At 59.2% G+C, this 18,092-nt stretch overlaps 1 long non-coding RNA gene across 3 annotated transcripts; it reads left to right on the plus strand.

Moving 5' to 3' along the window:
• Nucleotides 1-6,284: 6,284 nt before the first annotated feature.
• Nucleotides 6,285-16,598, plus strand: LOC136306159 (uncharacterized). 3 transcript variants are annotated; one of them, XR_010725613.1, is made up of 5 exons: nt 6,285-6,417; nt 6,655-6,864; nt 6,967-7,022; nt 15,628-15,772; nt 16,406-16,598. It is a non-coding gene; the product is annotated as an uncharacterized lncRNA (long non-coding RNA). The 3 variants fall into 3 exon arrangements; XR_010725614.1 differs by having other exon boundaries at nt 15,641-15,772; XR_010725615.1 differs by lacking the exon at nt 15,628-15,772.
• The last annotated feature ends 1,494 nt before the right edge of the window (nt 16,599-18,092 follow it).

The following is an 18,092-nucleotide window of genomic DNA, read 5'->3' on the forward strand; positions in this document are numbered from 1 at the left end:
TGAAGTCCCAGTCCGGGGACTCGGGGTCCTTCCACTGCCGAGACCCTCCTGGTTACCTCCGGAGAGACTCCCATTCTTGCCCCTTGGGACTGACTCCCCGGTCCCTGCATGGACCCTGAACCCACACCTGGAATGAGCCACCGGTGAGGTAGGGTCTCAGGGCAGGCCACGTGTCCAAACTGAGCAGGGACTTACTCATTCACTCATTCAGTCACACTAATGGACCAGGGCCTCAGGTGTGCAGGAGGGCACTTCCCTGCTGGTGCGGTGGGTGGTAGGACCGACTGTCCTGTTGTGCTTGCAGAGCTCACCACAGCCTGCCTGGCACCCTTGGCGGGAACAGCACTGTGGGGCATGTGCTCTCTCCACTCCATTGCCGACAAGCACAGGGGTGAAAGGCTTCTCGGGATGGACAGAGGGTCCTGGCTGCGGAGGCCATGGTGTATCCAGAGAAGGGCAAGCAGGGCGGGGAATGCCTAGAGGGCCAAGGTTACTCAGCCTGGAGTGAAGGGGGCAGGGTCTTTGCAACCCTGGCGACCCAGAAAAGGAAAAAAAAGCCTGACCAGGCGGTGGCGCAGTGGATAGAGCATTGGACTGGGATGCAGAGGATCCAGGTTTGAGACTCCGAGGTCGCCAGATTGAGCGTGGGCTCATCTGGTTTGAGCAAAAAGCCCAAGGGGTTACTTGGTCTGCTGAGGGCCCACGGTCAAGGCACATATGAGAAAGCAATCAATGAATAACTAAGGTGTTGCAACGCACAATGAAAAACTAATGATTGATGCTTCTCATCTCTCTTCGTTCCTGTCTGTCTGTCCCTGTCTATCCCTCTCTCTCTCTGGAAAAAAAAAAAGGAAAAAAAAGAAAGAAAGAAATAAACCAAGCGTAGAAGTTAACACACAAGGTGGCATAACTCAACTCTAACAGAACAACAGGTACAATAAACGTAAACGAGTTAGACTCAGCAGTCTGACAGCAGAGGCTCAGAGATTGGATGAGAAACAAGAGGCTGCAGTGTGTTGCTTATAGAAGAAACACTGAAAGGAAAGGGTACAATGAGGTTGAAAACCAAGGAAGGGAAGAAAGATCCGGCAGGCAAATGACAACTGAAAGGAATCTGGAGTAGTAATTCTAATATCATAAAAAATGGAATTATGGTAAGAAATCATAAAGGACAAAGAAGAATACTAGACATTGGTTCAAAGGAATAATAGATCAGGAAGAGATAATGATCACAAATACATGCATTAAGTGATACAGTCTTAAGATACATGAAATGATGCCTGATCTGTGGTGATGCAGTGGATAAAGCATCGACTTGGAACACTGAAGTCTTCGGTTCGAAACCTTGAGCTTGCCTGATCAAGGCACATACAAGAAGCAAATACTATAAGTTGATGCTTCCTGCTCTTTCCCCCTTTTTTCTCTCTCTCTCCATTCTATCTAAAAAACAAACAAACAAACAAACAAATAAATATATTTGTTTTTAGTGAGAGAAGGGGAGGCAGAGACAGACTCCCACAAGTGCCCCACTGGGATCCATCCAGCATGCCCACCAGGGGGCGATGCTCTGCCCATCTGGGGCGTTGCTCCATTGCAGCCGGAGCCATTCTAGCACCTGAGGCAGAGGCCATGGAGCCGTCCTCAGTGCTTGGGGCCAATTTTGCTCCAATCAGCCTTGGCTGCAGGATAGGAATAGAGGGATAGAGAAGTGAGAGGGGGAAGGGTAAAGAAGCAGATGGGCGCTTCCCCTGTGTGCCCTGACTGGGGATCGAACCCAGGACCTCCACACACTGGGCTGACACTCTACCACTGAGCCCAATAAATAAAATTAAAAAAAAAAATTTTTTTTTTAAATATATGGAACTACAACTGAGACAATTGCAAGGAGAAATATCTAAGTTACGGTAGTTGAAACTTTTAACAAACTTTTATAAAATGACAGGTTGAATATACAAAAGAAGTTTAGATATTTAAATCTGAATGGTAAATTAATATATCTCTATTATCTCTTTTATCAATTTACATACCTTATAAAGAACACGGATTCATGGTGTGCACAATTTATTGTTCACAGCAACGGGCCATGTACTGGTCCTCTGTTATGGTCACTTGCGGAGGCAGGCAGAGCTCGCCCCAAATTTGGTTAGAATATTAAGACTGAAGAAGACACTCACGCGCACCCCCCCTCCCCAAGAGGGTGTGAATGAGACTGGATTGCTTGCACAGTGTCGCACCTGTACCTAGAGAGAAACATCATGGCTCTAATACATCGTGTGTCAGAAGACAGATATTAAAAAGGAGTGAGCTAAGTGTCCAGCTCAAGAGGCGATGGAAAGAACTAAAGAATACAGCAAAGAAACAAGATGGAAATAATAATAATAATAAAAAAGAGATAAGAGCAGAAATCACTGAAGTAGAGAATGTCTTTAACAACCAAGGGAAGCTCCAAGCGGTCCTTGTAAATATAATGAAACAGGCAGACTCCGGCAAGACAAATGACAGAACAGAGAAGAGGCAAATAAATGAACGGAAAACAAATGAAAAAAATAATAAAAGAAAATTATGAATGACTACACACCAATGTATTATAAAAAAACAAACAAACGCCAGATAAATGGATACATTTCTGGAAGAATATAAAATGCCAAACTTGACACCCGAGTAAATAAAAAACTGACATGCTCCCAAATAACAAATAATTTCCCCTAAAAACCTTCACGAAAGGTAAATTATTTGTTGTGCCAACTCTCCCCGAGGGCGGAAAATGAGGTAAAAGTCTCTCAACACCGTTTATGAGTTATCCTATTGCAAAGTCGGAAAAGGCAATGATACGCCTTTCCAATGAAAAAGTCATATATAATATGTAACCACTCGAAGTAGCTACTTTTTTTTCCTTTACATTATTATCCCATGGGTTTATTCCAGGAATACAAAGATGGTTCAACATCAGAAAATAGATCAATGTGAATGGGTAGAAGGGGAACAGTCATGTGATTATGGTCACAGATGCATAAAAAAAAGGAGGATTTCATTATTATGATGGTTAATTTTAGGTGTCACCCTGACCAGATGGCCAACCTTCGGTCAGACGTGATTCTAAGAGTGTCTGATGGTGTTTCTGAGTGGGATGAACGTTTGAGTAGAGCAGACAGCCCTCCCCTGGGGTGGTGGGTCTCATCCAATCAGCCGAAGGCCTGACTGGAGCAAGGAGGCTGTGTGAGAGGGAGCCCCTGGCTGCCTGATTGAGCTGGGGCGTTGGTCACTTATTTTCCTGCCTCTACAGGAACATGACTCTCCCGGCTTTGGGGAGCTCACTGACCCACAGCAGCACCAGGGATCACCCTCGTCTTCCAGGATCCATCTGGATTTCACAAGGGACGGCCTGGCAAATGGGTCCGGGGTACACGGGGACCGCCACCCACACTTTGGTGTTGAGAGGAGGTGGCGTGAGTCCCTGCTATTCTTCCAGTTCCTTCCATGGCTTTGGTTGTCTGTCCTGGTGTGGGGGGTGCAGTGTTGAGGCACCAGGATGGTTGCCTTCTCTCGGCGCCCACAAGAGAAGTGTGGGTCTGCCCCTCCTTGCTCACGTCCTTTGGGGGACTGGAGCGTGCCACCAGAAGGCTGGTGGGACAGGCGGTCCTGCTACGAGCCAGACCAGGGCAGGGCTCTGTGTGTCACTGTCTCCCACCTGTCCCTGCTCCACAGGGAACCGTGTCATCACGCCCACCTAGACTGTGTGTGTGTGCCTGTCTTGTGGTATCCTGAGCAGTCGGCTGTGGTCTGTTTGGGGACGGATGGGCGATTAGGACACCCTTCCACCTGGGGACGGCTTCTCCTCGGTCAGCCGGTCTCAGGTCAGACGTCCTGCAGGGAGCCTGGTCTCTATCAGAGGGACCGCGCTCGGCCTCCAGACCGGCCACCGGGCTTGCTTTGGTGCCCCGATGGGCAGCACCGCGCCGGCCCCTGGGACACACGTGTATAGGCCTCGCCAGGGCTCTCCGTGTCTCCTACTGACTTGCCGCTCCTCCGCTGACTGGGCCCCTCCTGGTTCTGGCAGCCGCCTCCTCTCAGGGAGCCCGAGTTGTCACGGCCTCCCCTGCCGCTGGCCAAACCTTTGGTGGGATTCTGGGAGGTGGATTTGAGATGGGTGTGTGCGTGCAGGACGCTTACTAGGGAGGCCCTTGGGGTCTGAATCTGTGAGGAAGAAAAGGAAGCAGGTGGTGGAGGAGAAGCTGGGGGGCGATGGGGCCTTGTCAAAGGCACCCCGCAGAGCCGCCCCCACTGGGACAGGGGCCTTTATATCCGCCATCAACTCGCCATCGGGTGTGGGTGTCCGAGGAAGGGAGGCTCTTGGGGTGGGAGGTGGCTGTCCGCAGGTGAGGTCAGCCTCCAGAGGGGACCTCAGTGCCGGCAGTGGGACGGTCCTGTCGGACGGGTGGTAGCCAGGCTGCGAGGCGCTCACCCGCGTTGCCATGACGACCCACGTTGCCATGTGACCACGCCTTTCCCTGGGTGCCGCAGGGCAGCGTGTGAGGCTGCGGCCGGGCCCTGCGCTGGCGTGGTGGATTGGCGGTGGCTGGGGCGGGGTGGGGGGGTCCTTTCTTGCTCAGCAGTCAGTCCTGAGGTGCTGTTAGTCTGGCTGTTTCTGCCCCCGCTGACTCAGCCCCCTGTGCACCAGCCCGGCCCCCAGAGCTCAGAACGGCACCTGGACACATGGTCAGTGTGGACCCTGGGTTTTTGCATGTGTGCCCTCTGTGGTCTAGGAGCCCTGGGCCTCTGCCAGCTCCTGCCCGCCTTCTTCAGGAAGCATCTCCTGGCACCGGGACACCGGCCCACCCTGCGTTGTGTGGCCTCGTCCGGGAGTCAGTGTCAGGCACAGGGTCAGCGTGTCCTCCTGCAGGGACCCTGTGGGGGGCGGTGGCGGGGAAGCCTGTGTGGAGGTCAGAACACGGCGCTGCCCCACCCGCTGGAGCCGCCGGCCGGGGAGGTGAGCCCGCGCTGCCCTGCTGGGGCGTCTGGGCCCAGGTCACGCGTTCAGCAAAGGAAGGAAGGGGACCATGGAGGTGGCGTTCCCGTGACACCAATGCTCGAGCATCCAGACACCATGTTTCAGGAAGTTCGGGGAACCGAGAACCGGGTCCCCGCCTGGCGGCCTGAGCTACGCCGGGCCGGCAATGGTGCCTGTCGCGTGTGCCCCTGGCCAAGCGGCGCCCAGACGGGCAGTCACAGCGGCCGAGGCGCCTTTCAGATGAGGTTCCATCTAAGTCAGTGGACTTTGCGTGAAGCCGCTGTATCTCCCTACTGGGAGCGGCCTCCCACAACCAGGGCAAAGGCCAAAGAGAAAACAGACCAGCCTCCCCGGAGAGGGGGAGTCCTGTCTCCGGACGCCTTCAGACTGCGCGGCCTTGCCTCTCACACCTGGGGGCAGTCTGGGGTCGACCCCAGGAGTAGAGACTCGCCGGCCCCTCCGTCCAATGAGCTGATTCCTTAAAATAGCACCATCTCTCTCTCATGTGTATACAAACTCTACATGCACATACACACATGCACACGTATACACTCGCACATGCACACATACCCTTACACACACATACACTCATGAACACATGTGCACGCACACACACACACATACACAGGCAGACCTCACTTCCTTGCATTTGACAGATGTCATCTTTTTTACCAATGGGAGGTAAGAGCCTCCACCACTGAAAGGATTATGACTCACTCTACTGCCCGAGTCTGGAAGCCAACCAGCAATACCCCTGAGGAGTGTGTGCACACGTACACACACACACACACACACACACACGTACCAAAGCTCAGGATTCTGCCTTTCCCCACCACTTCTCTAAGGGAGGGTCGTGATTGTAAAATTCTGCTCAGTCCGAGCACCACATACAAGGGTCCCCGCACACTGCAGGGGACAAGAGGCCCCGGGGTTGGAAGGGCCTGCCTGGAGGAGGGGGCCTTTGGGCAAGAGGAGGGGTTGCCTGCTTGGCCCAGGGACAGTTTCTGTCCACCCTTGCACTGACCTCCACCCTCCACCTGATTCCCAGGGGCCTTTCTTAGCTACACAGGTGGCCTGTGGGGGTCTGGATGATTCCACCGGCCATGTCTTCTCTCTGCCCAGGAGGCCGGTGGTGGGGTTGCAGTGGGGCCGGGGGGCGTGGGGCAGGGACAGAGGGCTCTTACCTCCCTGGCGAGCAGCCTGTTCCTCGAGATGGACCCGGCTGGATGGCCAGGTGACCAGCGGCCCGCCTGCCTGGCCCAGCGCCCGGCCTCCCTGAGACCGGGTTTGGCTTCAGCTCCCTGGGCGCCTGCGGCAGGCGGTGGGAGCCCCCTTCGCACGCACTCCATCATCAGCGGGTGACAGCGGGAACGGTGGGAGTTCATTACAGGGACCATGAATTGTTGGAGGTAATTTAGATTACAATTTAAAGTTTAATTTAAAAATCTATCAACAAATGTGAAAGTGCTGGAGGAACATTTTAAAATGCACTTTAATCTCAGCAGCACAAATAGCTTTTCGGGGCTCTAAACATCATCACCTGGAAAAACAGTAAAACTTTACTGCATCTTTAATTAAATTACAAACACAAAGGATAATTAACTTTTTTTATTTTTATTTTATTTGTGCCATTGTTTCTCCCGGAGTCAATATCTTCCGGCTGCAGGAGCCAGCTGTTAGGGGGAAGTTTACAGCCGGGCCCCTGATATGATGCCGCTGCCACAAGGGAGGGACGCCCCGTGGGGAGCGGAACGTCGGAACGTCGGATGCGGTGGTCCCTCTCGGCTGTCCCCGAGGTCCCCGGCCTCCCTGTAGGTTCCAGCCGGGCCGGAGCTGGAGCACTGAGCCCACACCAGGTGAGCCTGACCGCGGCGTGTGTGCTCTGGGAGTCCTGAGCATCAACTCAGTCAGCCCTCTCAGCAATGCCGGGACATCGTCCGTCTCCTCCCCTTCCACAGATGGGGAAACTGAGGCACAGGGAAGCTGGGAACCCACAACCACGGTCACACGGCTGGTAAGTCCGTGCAGAAAGGAGCCCGGGAGTGCTGTTGTAGGAGCAGATCCCACCTCTGACCTGGGTTAGAGGGCAGAGGGTGGGCACATGGACCCTAACAGGGGCATGCTGGTCCCCAAGCCACAGGACAGGGGTGGGAGGGCCCTGGGGGGGCTGGGGGGGGAGGGGGCTACCTGAGCAGCACTGGCCTTGGTCCACTGTTGTAAGACGCAGGGTGTCCACCAGGGGCCCCTGCAGATGTGGGAGTCAGGGTGTGTGGGGACTGGGGATGGCCCCCCCCCCCAAGGATGCAGGGTGGAGGGCTCAGGGTTGGGGACCCCAGGGAGCCTTCTAGGGGCAGCCCCTCCCAGGTGGGAGAGTCCATGAGGAGGTACCTGAGCAGGAGCGTGGTTGGGAGGAGTCGGAATGCAGTGGGGGGTTCAGGGTGAACTGGCCCACCCAGTGCTGTGAGTGTGGGGTGGGGGTGGGAGGATGGAAGGGGGTGGAGGGGGTGGGGTCCTGGACCATGCCCCTCCTCCATACTCACTCCCCACCTCCTCCTCCCTCACTTCCTTCCTTCCTATTGGGACCGATGGGGGAGGGAAGGGGCATGTGGCCCTGACACCTTCCTTACCTGCCTGACCGGTTTTTCCCACATCAGCAGCGGGAGTTTGGGGAGGAGTTCCAAACATTTAGGGCACACAGGGGGGCAGGGAGCTCTCACTAGGGCACAGGCACCTGGCAGTTCTCACCTGGGATGCAGAACACCTGGGCTGTAGTTGTCCTTGAGCCAAATCATAGCGTGCAGGGAACCCCCCCCCCAGTAACAGCCACGCCTCTCGGGGGGTCTTCCCAGAGCCCCAGCATGGACTGGCTCTTCACCTGATCTGTTCTGTCTCCCAACCCAAGCATCTGAGGGACTCCCCACCCCTACCGCAAACAGGCTCCCGTGAGGCTTCCAAGCTGTGCCCTCTCTCACCCACATGCGCGCACTCCCATTGCTCACACTTACACACATCTGCAGCCATGCCCTTGTGCCGCAGCACACACCCCGCTCACCCTCACCCTCCCATGAGCACACTCACAGACTCACACAACCTCACAGACCCACACAGACAACCTCACAACCTCACAGACCCACAGGGGTCCCCTACAAGGTCACTGGCTGCCACAGTGCCACCACCAGGGGAGGCCGGCAAGGGTTCCAGGGGTGGGTCCGCCACCCTGTGTCTGGACAGCAGGGCCAGGCCCTCCCCATGCCTGGCTGGCCGGGCGAAGCCCCTGGTGTGGAGGCAGGGGGGTGGCCGGCTGTGTAGGGTATTCAGTTTTAGTGCGGTGGCCGCTTAATTATTGGTTAATCTAGCAATTTAGCATGCTTCATTTAATTCTAATTAGGAGAATTAATAGGCAGGGAATAGCGATTTCAATAGAGTGGCACAAAACAAAACCCAGCGGCCAGTCCAGGCGCGGAGGTGTCCTGGGATGTGGGCGAGGGACTGACCTGCAGAGACGCAGAGGTCGTGGTGGGGGGCTGGTGGGTGGGTGGGGGGGCCGGTGGGGGGTCCGCGGCAGGCAGGAGTTGCTCCAGCGCCTCTGGCCGGGCCTCTGAGGGCCCTGGACAGCCGGGCTGCACCGTGGCAACGGGGGTGGGGTGGGGGGCAGCCCCCGCCTCCCAGGCTGGCCGTGCCTGTTTGCTCAACTCATCAAGCCAGCTCTCTGACAAGGCCCGACATTGGACAAGACTGTTCCTCTAATTAAGGTGCTAATTGAATTAAATGGCCGCGGTAATGAGCAGATGAGCAGCATAAAAAGTAAAGAGTCAGATAGGCCAATTAACAAGCGCCCGAGCATAATTATAACAGCGGAGACACGTGCGCTGGGCGCCAATGTCGCTAATTGTTACCGCGGGATTTATGGTAATTGGCCCCACAACAGGCAGCGGCCAAACCTGCCCAGGGCCGGTAATTAAAAAAATGATATTCTACACAAATGCCGGATGGGCTAATTAGGCCTTGATTTACATAAAGGCCTGCCTGCGGAGTAACCATGCCACAGCAAACCCCGGGGCAGGCCCAGCGCCTGCCGGACAGCTCTCCCAGCTCCTGCTGGGTGTGCCGCTCTGGGGGTTCACAGCCATCCTCCAGGACCAGCCTGCCCCATCCCGTCCTCCACCCCTGCACCTGTGCATGGTTGTCCTTGCTCAGAGTGTCCCCAGTGAGTGGACCTGGACCTGGGGATGTGGCAAGGTCATGGGCACATGGCCAGTTAGACTGACCCGGGCCTCCTGCCTCCAGCCCCTGAGGTAGGCTGTGGCCTCCTTTCATGCTGCCTCCTCTAAGGACAGCTGCAGACCCACCCCCTGGGGTAAGATGCACACCTCCCTCTACCTCTGTCAGAGAGGACCAGAGGGGACATGCAGACAGTCAGATGAAGGCTGGAGGGAGGTGGCCAGAGACAGCACCATGGAGGGGAGAGAAGAAGGCAGACATGAGCCCCCCCCTCCCCGTGCTGGGTGGCACCCCAGAGAGGCAGGGAGGAGGCAATACCGACTCTGAGACCTCTGTCCTCCAGTCCTGCCCCTCCTCTCCTACGAGGCCACCCTGTGCCCCATTACAGAAATGGCCGTGGGGTTCAGGGATGCTGCCCAGGGCCCATCGCGGGGAGGCCAGGCCGAGAAGTCCTTGTCTCTCTCTCTCTCTCTCTCTCTCTCTCTCTCTGGAGCCGTGTCTCCGGGGACACAGTTCCAGGCCTCTCCTCATTGTGAACCCCCACCCGTGGTGCCCCCACCTCCCTGCTGCCCCTGTGCCTCCACCCCCTCCCACCCCGCCCCCAGCCCATGCCTCCTCTGTTGAGGACTTCTCAGAGTCACCGTGACTTCCCGCTCCGAACAGAGAACTCTGCCTCATTTACAAATGTCATTTCAATTGAGGGTAGTTTTCCAATCTCCTTTCATTTGAGTCCCCATTGAGCCCCATCTCGGGCGCTGATGGCGTGATTAGACAGCGCGCGCAGGCCGCCGCCGCTTGGTCAAGCGCAGCCGTAAATTGGGAAGGATGTTTTATCAGGACGCGTCGCCGCCCGCAGGCCGCTGTGGGGTGCTGCGGGTTGTCCCCTCAAATCACGGTTATGGAATAATTTAGCTGCGGTTCTGCAGGGCGGGGTGGCGGGGGCGGGGGCGGTGCGCCCCCCCCCCGCCCCCCCCCGATCACGCTGCCACAGCCCGGTGAGCACTTCATCCTGCGTTTATTCATGCCAGATCTGCTTTGCTTTCGTAATGAGCGCAAAGAGGGCGCAGACGTCCGCGGTGATAGATAGGCGTGAGATTAAATAGGATCTTTATGACTTCTGCAGCCATCAGTTCTGACTGTGCGATAAGACCAGTCAGCTTCAGTCCTGATTTGCTCTTTATTGGAGCCAATATTAGCGTGAGCTCACCGGTGCGCAGGCGGATCGCAGCCATTTAAGGTGGAATTGCAGGAGAAGGCTGCAGCGATGATAGGATGATAGGGCCGATGGATTGGCCGGGAGGGCTCACCATGCACAGGACAGTCTCCCAGCTGCCCCAGGCCACCCACCCCTCGGGCAACCTCTCTCTTCCAGCCCACCCTGGTTCCCACTCCTGCACCTGGCTGGTAGGACCAGAGGGTGCCAGACCACTTCCTGTGTGGGGACAGGAAATTGACAGCACAGGCCTTCTACCCTCTGGCTCCCCAGGGGGCAGGTGGGACGCAGCACAGACCACCTCCCATCCGCTGGGAAGAGACACTCACGCAGGCCCATAGCCTTCAGCCTGCCCCCTACCTGCTGTCACAGCTATCACTGGGGGCCCTGGGTCACCACCCAGCACCATCCTCTCCTTCTGTGCCCTCCGGACCCCCTGCCTGCTAGACAGAGCCCTTCCCACCTGTTCTCAGCTGCGGCCATGGGGAGGCCTCCAGGGACACTGTCACTGGTCCAGACACAGGCCAGGAGTCCAAGTCCCAGTCCTGTCTTTCTCCTGAAGGAGAGGACTGGCTGGCCAGGTGACTGCCACGTTCCCCTTCCCTGGAAGGGCCTCTCTGTGCAGGGACAGGTGGACAGCCACTGCCTAGCGGGCTCTGTGCCCTGTCCCTCCTGCCAACTTAGTGGGTGCCTCTACTAGGTGGGGCGACACTCTCACACAGCAAAGCAGAGTCTGAGGCCCGGAGGCCGTGCAGGACGCCTTCCCGTGCCACCTGGGCCTGTAATGTGTCCCACCATGCCTTTTTTTTTTTTTTTTTTTTGTATTTTTCTGAAGCTGGAAATGGGGAGAGACAGTCAGACTCCCGCATGCACCCGACCAGATCCACCCGGCACACCCACCAGGGGGCGACGCTCTGCCAGGGGGCGATGCTCTGCCCCTCTGGGGCGTCACTCTGCCGCGACCAGAGCCACTGTAGTGCCTGGGGCAGAGGCCAAGGAGCCATCCCCAGCGCCCAGGCCATCTTTGCTCCAATGGAGCCTCGGCTGCGGGAGGGGAAGAGAGAGACAGAGAGGAAGGAGAGGGGGAGAGGTGGGGAAGCAGATGGGCGCTTCTCCTCTGTGCCCTGGCCGGGAATCGAACCCAGGACTTCTGAACGCCAGGCTGACACTCTACCACTGAGCCAACCGGCCAGGGCCCACCATGCATTTTAACCTCTCCTGTCCCCTTTGTTGAGACTGTGGGAGGAAGAAGTGGTGAGATCGCACTGTGGCCCCTCGAGGGGCCCACACAGCCAATGCATGCAGGTACAGGTGTCCCTGCTGTCTGGGAGCCCCGTCCCCCAGCCCTGCGTCCCCCAACCCCACGTGTGGCTGGCTCTGTCATCTGCTGACCACCGTGGTCACGTCAACCCTGCCCCCCATTTTACCACTCACAGCCCCCCTAGTCGCCTGCTACACCTCCCGTAGGGCTGCGTGGACATCAAGGGGCGGCAGAGGGCCAGTGTGTGGGGTCATGAGGACGATTAGAGAACAGAGGCTTTGTGGAGGGTGGGGAGTCACTGGTGCCTGGCCCAGCAGGGACCCTAGAGTAGGGGCGGGGCCAGCAGAGGCCTCAGGGTCCTTGGGGTGGAGGGCATAGGGGGGCCCTGGGTGGCCTGCTCTGGAATGTCCTAGCTCCCCTGGAGTGGGGTGGCACTTAGGGACCGGCCTGGTGCAGGGCCTGTGCGGGGCAGCAGTCACTGTCCCTGAGCAAGTGACACAAGGGGAACAGCCCCTCCTGGACCTCTGGGTCCTCTCTGCTGCCTGACTGTGAGGCAGACCTCAGGCCAGCCCAGACTGGAGGGTCCGCGGGACACGGGCAGCCCCAGCTGTCGCGGCCTGAGGGGCAGTGAGGGTTCTGGGGCGTCCTGGGCTGGAAGACGGACCTCTGAGGGACACAGAAAAGGAGAATCAAGTCTGGGGGTTTTGCTGAGGGTGATATGGACTCTGAGTTCTTCGTTGTGGCCCATGTACCCGTGACGAAGGGGACACACCAGCATACGGGGCTCTGTACTGTCTGCAACTTCTAGGTCCAAACTCGTTTAAAAAACCCCTCCCGCTCCAGGGGTGGAGTGCCTACTGGGGGGAGTGGCCTGGTGAGGGCGGGGCTGTGATGGGGAGGGGCCTGGTGAGGGCGGGGCTGTGATGGGGGAGGAGCTGGGGGAGGGCAGGGCTGTGATGGGGGCGGGGCCTGGTGAGGGCGGGGCTGTGACGGGGAGGGGCCTGGTGAGGGCGGGGCTGTGATGGGGGAGGAGCTGGGGAGGGAGGGGCTGTGATGGGGAGGGGCCTGATGAGGACGGGGCTGTGGTGGGGAGGGGCCTGGTGAGGGCGGGGCTGTGATGGGGGAGGGGCTGGGTGAGGGAGGGGGCAGAGGTGTGTTGGAAGCAGAGCCCTCTGGCTTGTAGAGGGGCTGTGTGTGTGTTATGTGTGTGCATGTGAGTTGTGTGTTCGTGTGTGGTGTATGTGTGGGTGTGTGGGCATGTTATGTTGCGCCTGTGAGTCGTGTGTGAGTATGTTGTGTTGTGCATGTGAGGTGTGTGTGTGTTCATGGGTCAGTGTGTTATGTGTGTTCATGCATCAGTGTGTTCCCACGCCTGTGAGAAGCTGTCACCTCCTTTTCTTGACACCTGCCCCCACCCCCTTGAAGAGTGAGAGGGGATTAGAGGCCTCCTCTGCTGCTGGGGACGCCCCCATTGAAATCTCTCCCCAGGAGTTTTCGAGCCCTGGCTGTCCCCATAGCGGTGGCTGGGGAGGTGGGGGGTAGGGCTCCTGTAGGTTCCTCCCCCTCCACCACTTGTCGCCACCCCTCCCTCAGCTCTCTCTGTCCCTGCAAGTCCCAAACCATCGCTCTTAATAGAAACCCCTATATATCTCTACCTGCTCGGGCACAAAGGGGGCGGGGCTGATCATGGGCACCCAAGACTGACTGACATCTGTGAGCCGAGAAGAAGTGACCACTGACGCTGGCTGGACAGTGCCAGTCAGCAGCCCCGCGGCTGGGCCGCAGGGCTCCCTCCGCAAAAAGGGAGCGTCTCCTTTTCTGATGCTAATTTCAAGCCCGGTACTACCGCTGGAGCAGGGACAGTCCCTTCCTCTTTATCTTAAATGTCACTGCAGTGGGTGCGCCTAGAGAGCCAGCCAAGCCAGGGCCGCCGCCCGCGCAGGTTTTGCTGGGCTTGCGTCGGGAGTTTCTGCTCAGCCGGCAGCCCTGGCGCGTGCGCGGGTCCCCGGGGACCCCAGCGCCGCTGCCTCGGCCGCCCCGCCGCGGAACTGCGTTCCAGTTCCTAATTCCCATCGGGGCTCGGGGCTCCGGGCGCGCAGAGGAGGGCGGCGCGCGGCGCCAGGCAGCTAGAAAATTGAAGGAAGAGCTGGGGCTCCCCTGTGAGGTGCAGTGGCCCCTCACTTCTCTCTCCGTCCATTTCCTTTCAAACTACTTCCCGGGAAATGGACGGTGGACGCGTCTGACAGTGGGATGACGGATGGCCACGGCACACAGCGGCACGGGGCGCTCCGCGCTCCGAGTGGCCGGGAGAACCCCGCACTCCCAGGGAGCAGGGTGGCGGGGTGTGGTGAGCCGGGAAGGGTTTCGGGGCTCCGTGGGCAGAGGTGGAGCAGAGGTCCACGGAACGGGTGGGGCAGCCCTCGGTGTGTGTGTGGGGGGGGCCGGTGCCTATGTAGGCTGTGTTGGGGAGCAGGGCGTGGAGAGCCAGCCTGGGCACAGTGCACCCAGGGCAGTGGTGAGGGGTATGGGGACCTGAGATCCGCTGGCCTGGTCTGGCCTGGATTCTGCCCCATGTCCAGCCAGAGATCCGCCTCTCTGTGCCTCAGTTTCCTCACCTGTAGGCCACCGAGCAGTGCCTGGCACAGGCGCCAGCCTGCACCAGTGCAGCCTGCCCGCTCACCGAGCACCCTCAGCCGAAGGGTGTGGGTGGGGGTGCCTGCTGCAGACTTCCACCTTAAGGTGTGAACAGCTGAGCCCCCCTCCACCCCCGCCACCCTAGTGACAAATACTAATGTCTAAATCAGCAGCCCGCCCGGCCAGCCCGAGCACTCATGTTCTTTGCTGAAATGTCACCTGTTCCTATCTAACGATTTGCATAATGCAAAGCTTCTCACTCGTAAAATACAGATTAAGAGGGGAAGCGGAGTCATTCCGGAGCCAGGGAGCCATTTCCAGGGAAGGGGAGGGAGGCCAGCTCCCGCTCTTAACCCTGTCCCTGCCGGCCACCCTGCTGGCCGGCTGGCCTCCGTGGGCTCCCTGCGCTCTGCTCGCCCCTCGGGGTGTCCGCAGCCCCCGGGGCCAGTCCCCAAGGCCGCCTGGAGCCGCTGGCTGTGTGCTGCCTGCCCGGCCCTTTCTGGAGCGTCTCCCGGGCAGCAGAGGAGGGTGTTTTCTGCTTCTCCCGGAGCCTGTGGCTTTGGGAGCTGAGCTGCACTGGTGCACAGAGGCCACAACGACAGGGCCTGCCCGGGGAGGGGGGGGGGGGGCTCCTTCCCGTGGCCGTGGTGCTTTCAGAGGGTTCAGTGTCCTTGAGCTTGGAGAAAGGCCCCCAGGTGCCCAGGAGAACTTCAGGGAATCGGCTGCATGACCCCCACCACCCACTCCGTTCAGCCCGATTAAGGGCGCAGCTGCCAAAAGGTCAGGCTGGCTCAGCCCTCTGGAGGTGTGGGGTGCCGGACAGCCAGCTGCTGCCTGACTCGGGGGGGCTTCCAAAGAGGCCAAGCTCAGGGGCTCCGGCCAGCTCAGCCTCACCGCCAGCCATGTTCCCTCTCCTTCACCCCACATCCCCTGAACGTCCTCCCTGTCAAGGTCGGCCTCCCGCCCACCATTCCCAGCCCTGGGACCCCACCCTTCATCCTTCTGCGGTCTGTAGAGCGCCTCTCTGTGGAGGAAGGAGCCCCCCACACTGGGTGGCCTGCCCCATGGTGTGGGTGGGTACTGGGAAGCCAGGGGTTGAGGGTAGAGTGAAGGCAGGGCCCCTACGGGCACCAGGAAGCAGGGGGGAGGAAGGGAGGGGGGAGACCGAGCTAAAGCTGGCCTCCTGCCTGGACCACGTGCGGAGGGAATGGGGGTGCTCAGCTGGGGGGGCCCTTCCCTGTTCGGGGTGGTTGCCTAGGCCTCACAATGGAGGGGCTGACGTACACACAGGCCTTCTCAACAGCCCAGGAGATGGGACCGGAGCCTGAGCCCGAAGCTCCCTGGAGCTCACTGCAGTGTGCAGAACCCTTCTGACCACAGCCTTGTGCTTGCTGCTGGACTTGCCTGCCCCCCGGCCCTTCCCCCTGGGCTCCTCGTAAGTGCAGCCCGATGCCACGGCATCCTTACCAGCTCACAAAGCCCTCGCACCCCTTAGCTGGTCTTGTCACCATCCTGGTCCTATTGCCAGGCAAACTGAGGCGAGAAGGGACTGACTCAGCGAGGGTCTGAACTTGAGCCATCCCAGCCGCGGCCTCAGCCGGCGAGTGGGGAAGAGGCTGCTCATGTGAGACTTGCGAGTTCAGCCCCTGCAGTGACCTGGGCCTCATCCCGAACCCCCACCCAAACTGTCTCTGCTCCTGCCCTTGTCTGGGAAGGTGAGGGGGAGGGAGACAGATGAGTCAGTGCCCCCGAGCGCGAAGTGGGTAACCCAGGGCCAATTCAAGGGGCTGCCCTGCCCCTCCTGGGGCCCCAGGACAGGCAACACCTGCTTCTGCTGCCCAGAAGACCCCGATCCCAGATCCACACACACTCTCTGTAAGGGCTCTTCCTCTGCAGGTGAGGCCCCCTCCGTCTCCCATCCTGGGGACAGAGGGAGTCATTTTCCAGGATCTGACATCCCTCCCAGCACAGCAGGACCCCAGGGTGCCTTGACTGCTCTCATCAGCTTGGGGCTGACCAGTGTTGGTGAGCACACATGTGACACGGCTCATCCTTCCTTTTGCCTTAGAAAGACCCAGCTCCACCTTCTCCATGGTGCGGGGCAGGACGGAGGCCGGACTCTAGCCCTGCAGAGGCCTGTGGACACTGTGAAGGTGGCCTCAGCCATCTCGATGGACACCAAGACCAATATTGCTCTACCAGCGTTTTGGCTCCTATCTGTGAATGTCAGGCCAAGGGGCCATGAGGTCAGTCACAGCCAATTCGACTGCAAGGTGTTGATTTGTGACCAAGAGATTGTGTGCCTCCCCCCCCCCCCCCCCCGCAGGACCTCTAGCCCCACAAGGAGCCCAGGTTTCGGGCTGGGATTCCCACCCACACAGAGGCCTCTGTCACCCTCCTTCCCTGAGGAAGGCATCACCGAAAAGAGCAGCCTCCCCTGAGAGGGCGTCTCCCCACCTGGGGTCCTTACAGCCATTTCTGAGCAACTAGCTACAGGCGGATGGCAGCTCCCAGAGGGGTGGGGGGACTTTGAGTGGCCCCAGTCCCTGAGCTGCCACGCTTCCCGGGGTCACGCAGCCAGGAGCAAAGGGCCTGGGCTTCCCTGGTGCGGAGTGCAGGTGGAGCCTGGCTCAGGAGCCCACCCGGGGCCCCCCTCACACTCTCGTGGGTGGACTGGCTGCACTACTGGGGGCACGGCACCTGAGCTTACAAATGGAGACAGAGCGGCCTCAGGGTTTGGGTGGTGGTGACACCCCTTGGTCCTGGCTGGCTGACCCTGGTCTGGCCTGGAGAGGCTGGAGCAGCACTTCCTGAGAAGGGAGTGGGTGTGACCCTCATTCATTCGCTCCCTGGCTTACTCATTTGGTGCTTAGGGGGCAAACTTGCCTGTGGCAATGGGTCCCAGGGGGAGGAAGTCACCATGAAGGACTGAGACCTCAGCTGCTGTCCTCTGAGAGCAGCCAAGAAGGGCCCCAGGCAGGACCCGGGGAGGGCGCCATGGTCCCTGGGGGGACTCCTGACATTGGCCCGGGTAACTGGGGAGGGACAGTGACTGCAGGAGGGTGTTGAGCTGGGGTGGGGAGAGTTCTTGCCTGCAGGCAGGCTGGCTTGCTAGGGAGCTGAACAGCCCTCCTGGCTGCCCCTGCAGGCCCTCCGGGTCCAGCCCAGCCGCTGCCCCCCAGGCTTCCCCTCCCTGCCCCAGCGTCCATCGTCCATCTTTGAAATTCCACTCCCCGTAACCTTCCTGAGCTTGTCCGGTTGCCATGCGTTTCCACGTCACTAAATCCCATGGGACCTGGCCCCACATTATATTCCTTCACAAGGTCAGTTTGGGGTCATCAGGCCCAGCTGACCTCTCCCTCCTGCAAAGGCCCTGCATCTCCCCTCCCTCCTTCTTCTCCTCCCCACCCCACCTCCTTCACCTCCAAGTGCCTCACCCAGCCCAGGGTCTCTGGTCTTGTCCCCACCCACCTATGGTCTCCACCGTGCTCAGCCCCCACTGTCACTCTGCTGGAGGTCACAGCACCTGTGTCCTGGATGATGCCCATCCTCTGCTCAGGGCTCCCCCTGCCTCCACCCGCCCCCAAAGGCAGGCACACAGGGAGCACCTAGAGTGCCCTGGGCCCTGTCTCTGCCTCCTGTCCACCGCAGTCCTTGTTACCTCCCAGAAGTGATGCGTTTGGACTTCTCCGCTCACCCCGGGTCCACGCAGCCACCAGTGCCTGGGTTGGGACCTGGCACAGAGCGGGTACCCC

The sequence above is a fragment of the Saccopteryx bilineata genome, chromosome 5 (genome assembly GCF_036850765.1).
Source record: "Saccopteryx bilineata isolate mSacBil1 chromosome 5, mSacBil1_pri_phased_curated, whole genome shotgun sequence".
Lineage (NCBI taxonomy): Eukaryota > Metazoa > Chordata > Mammalia > Chiroptera > Emballonuridae > Saccopteryx > Saccopteryx bilineata.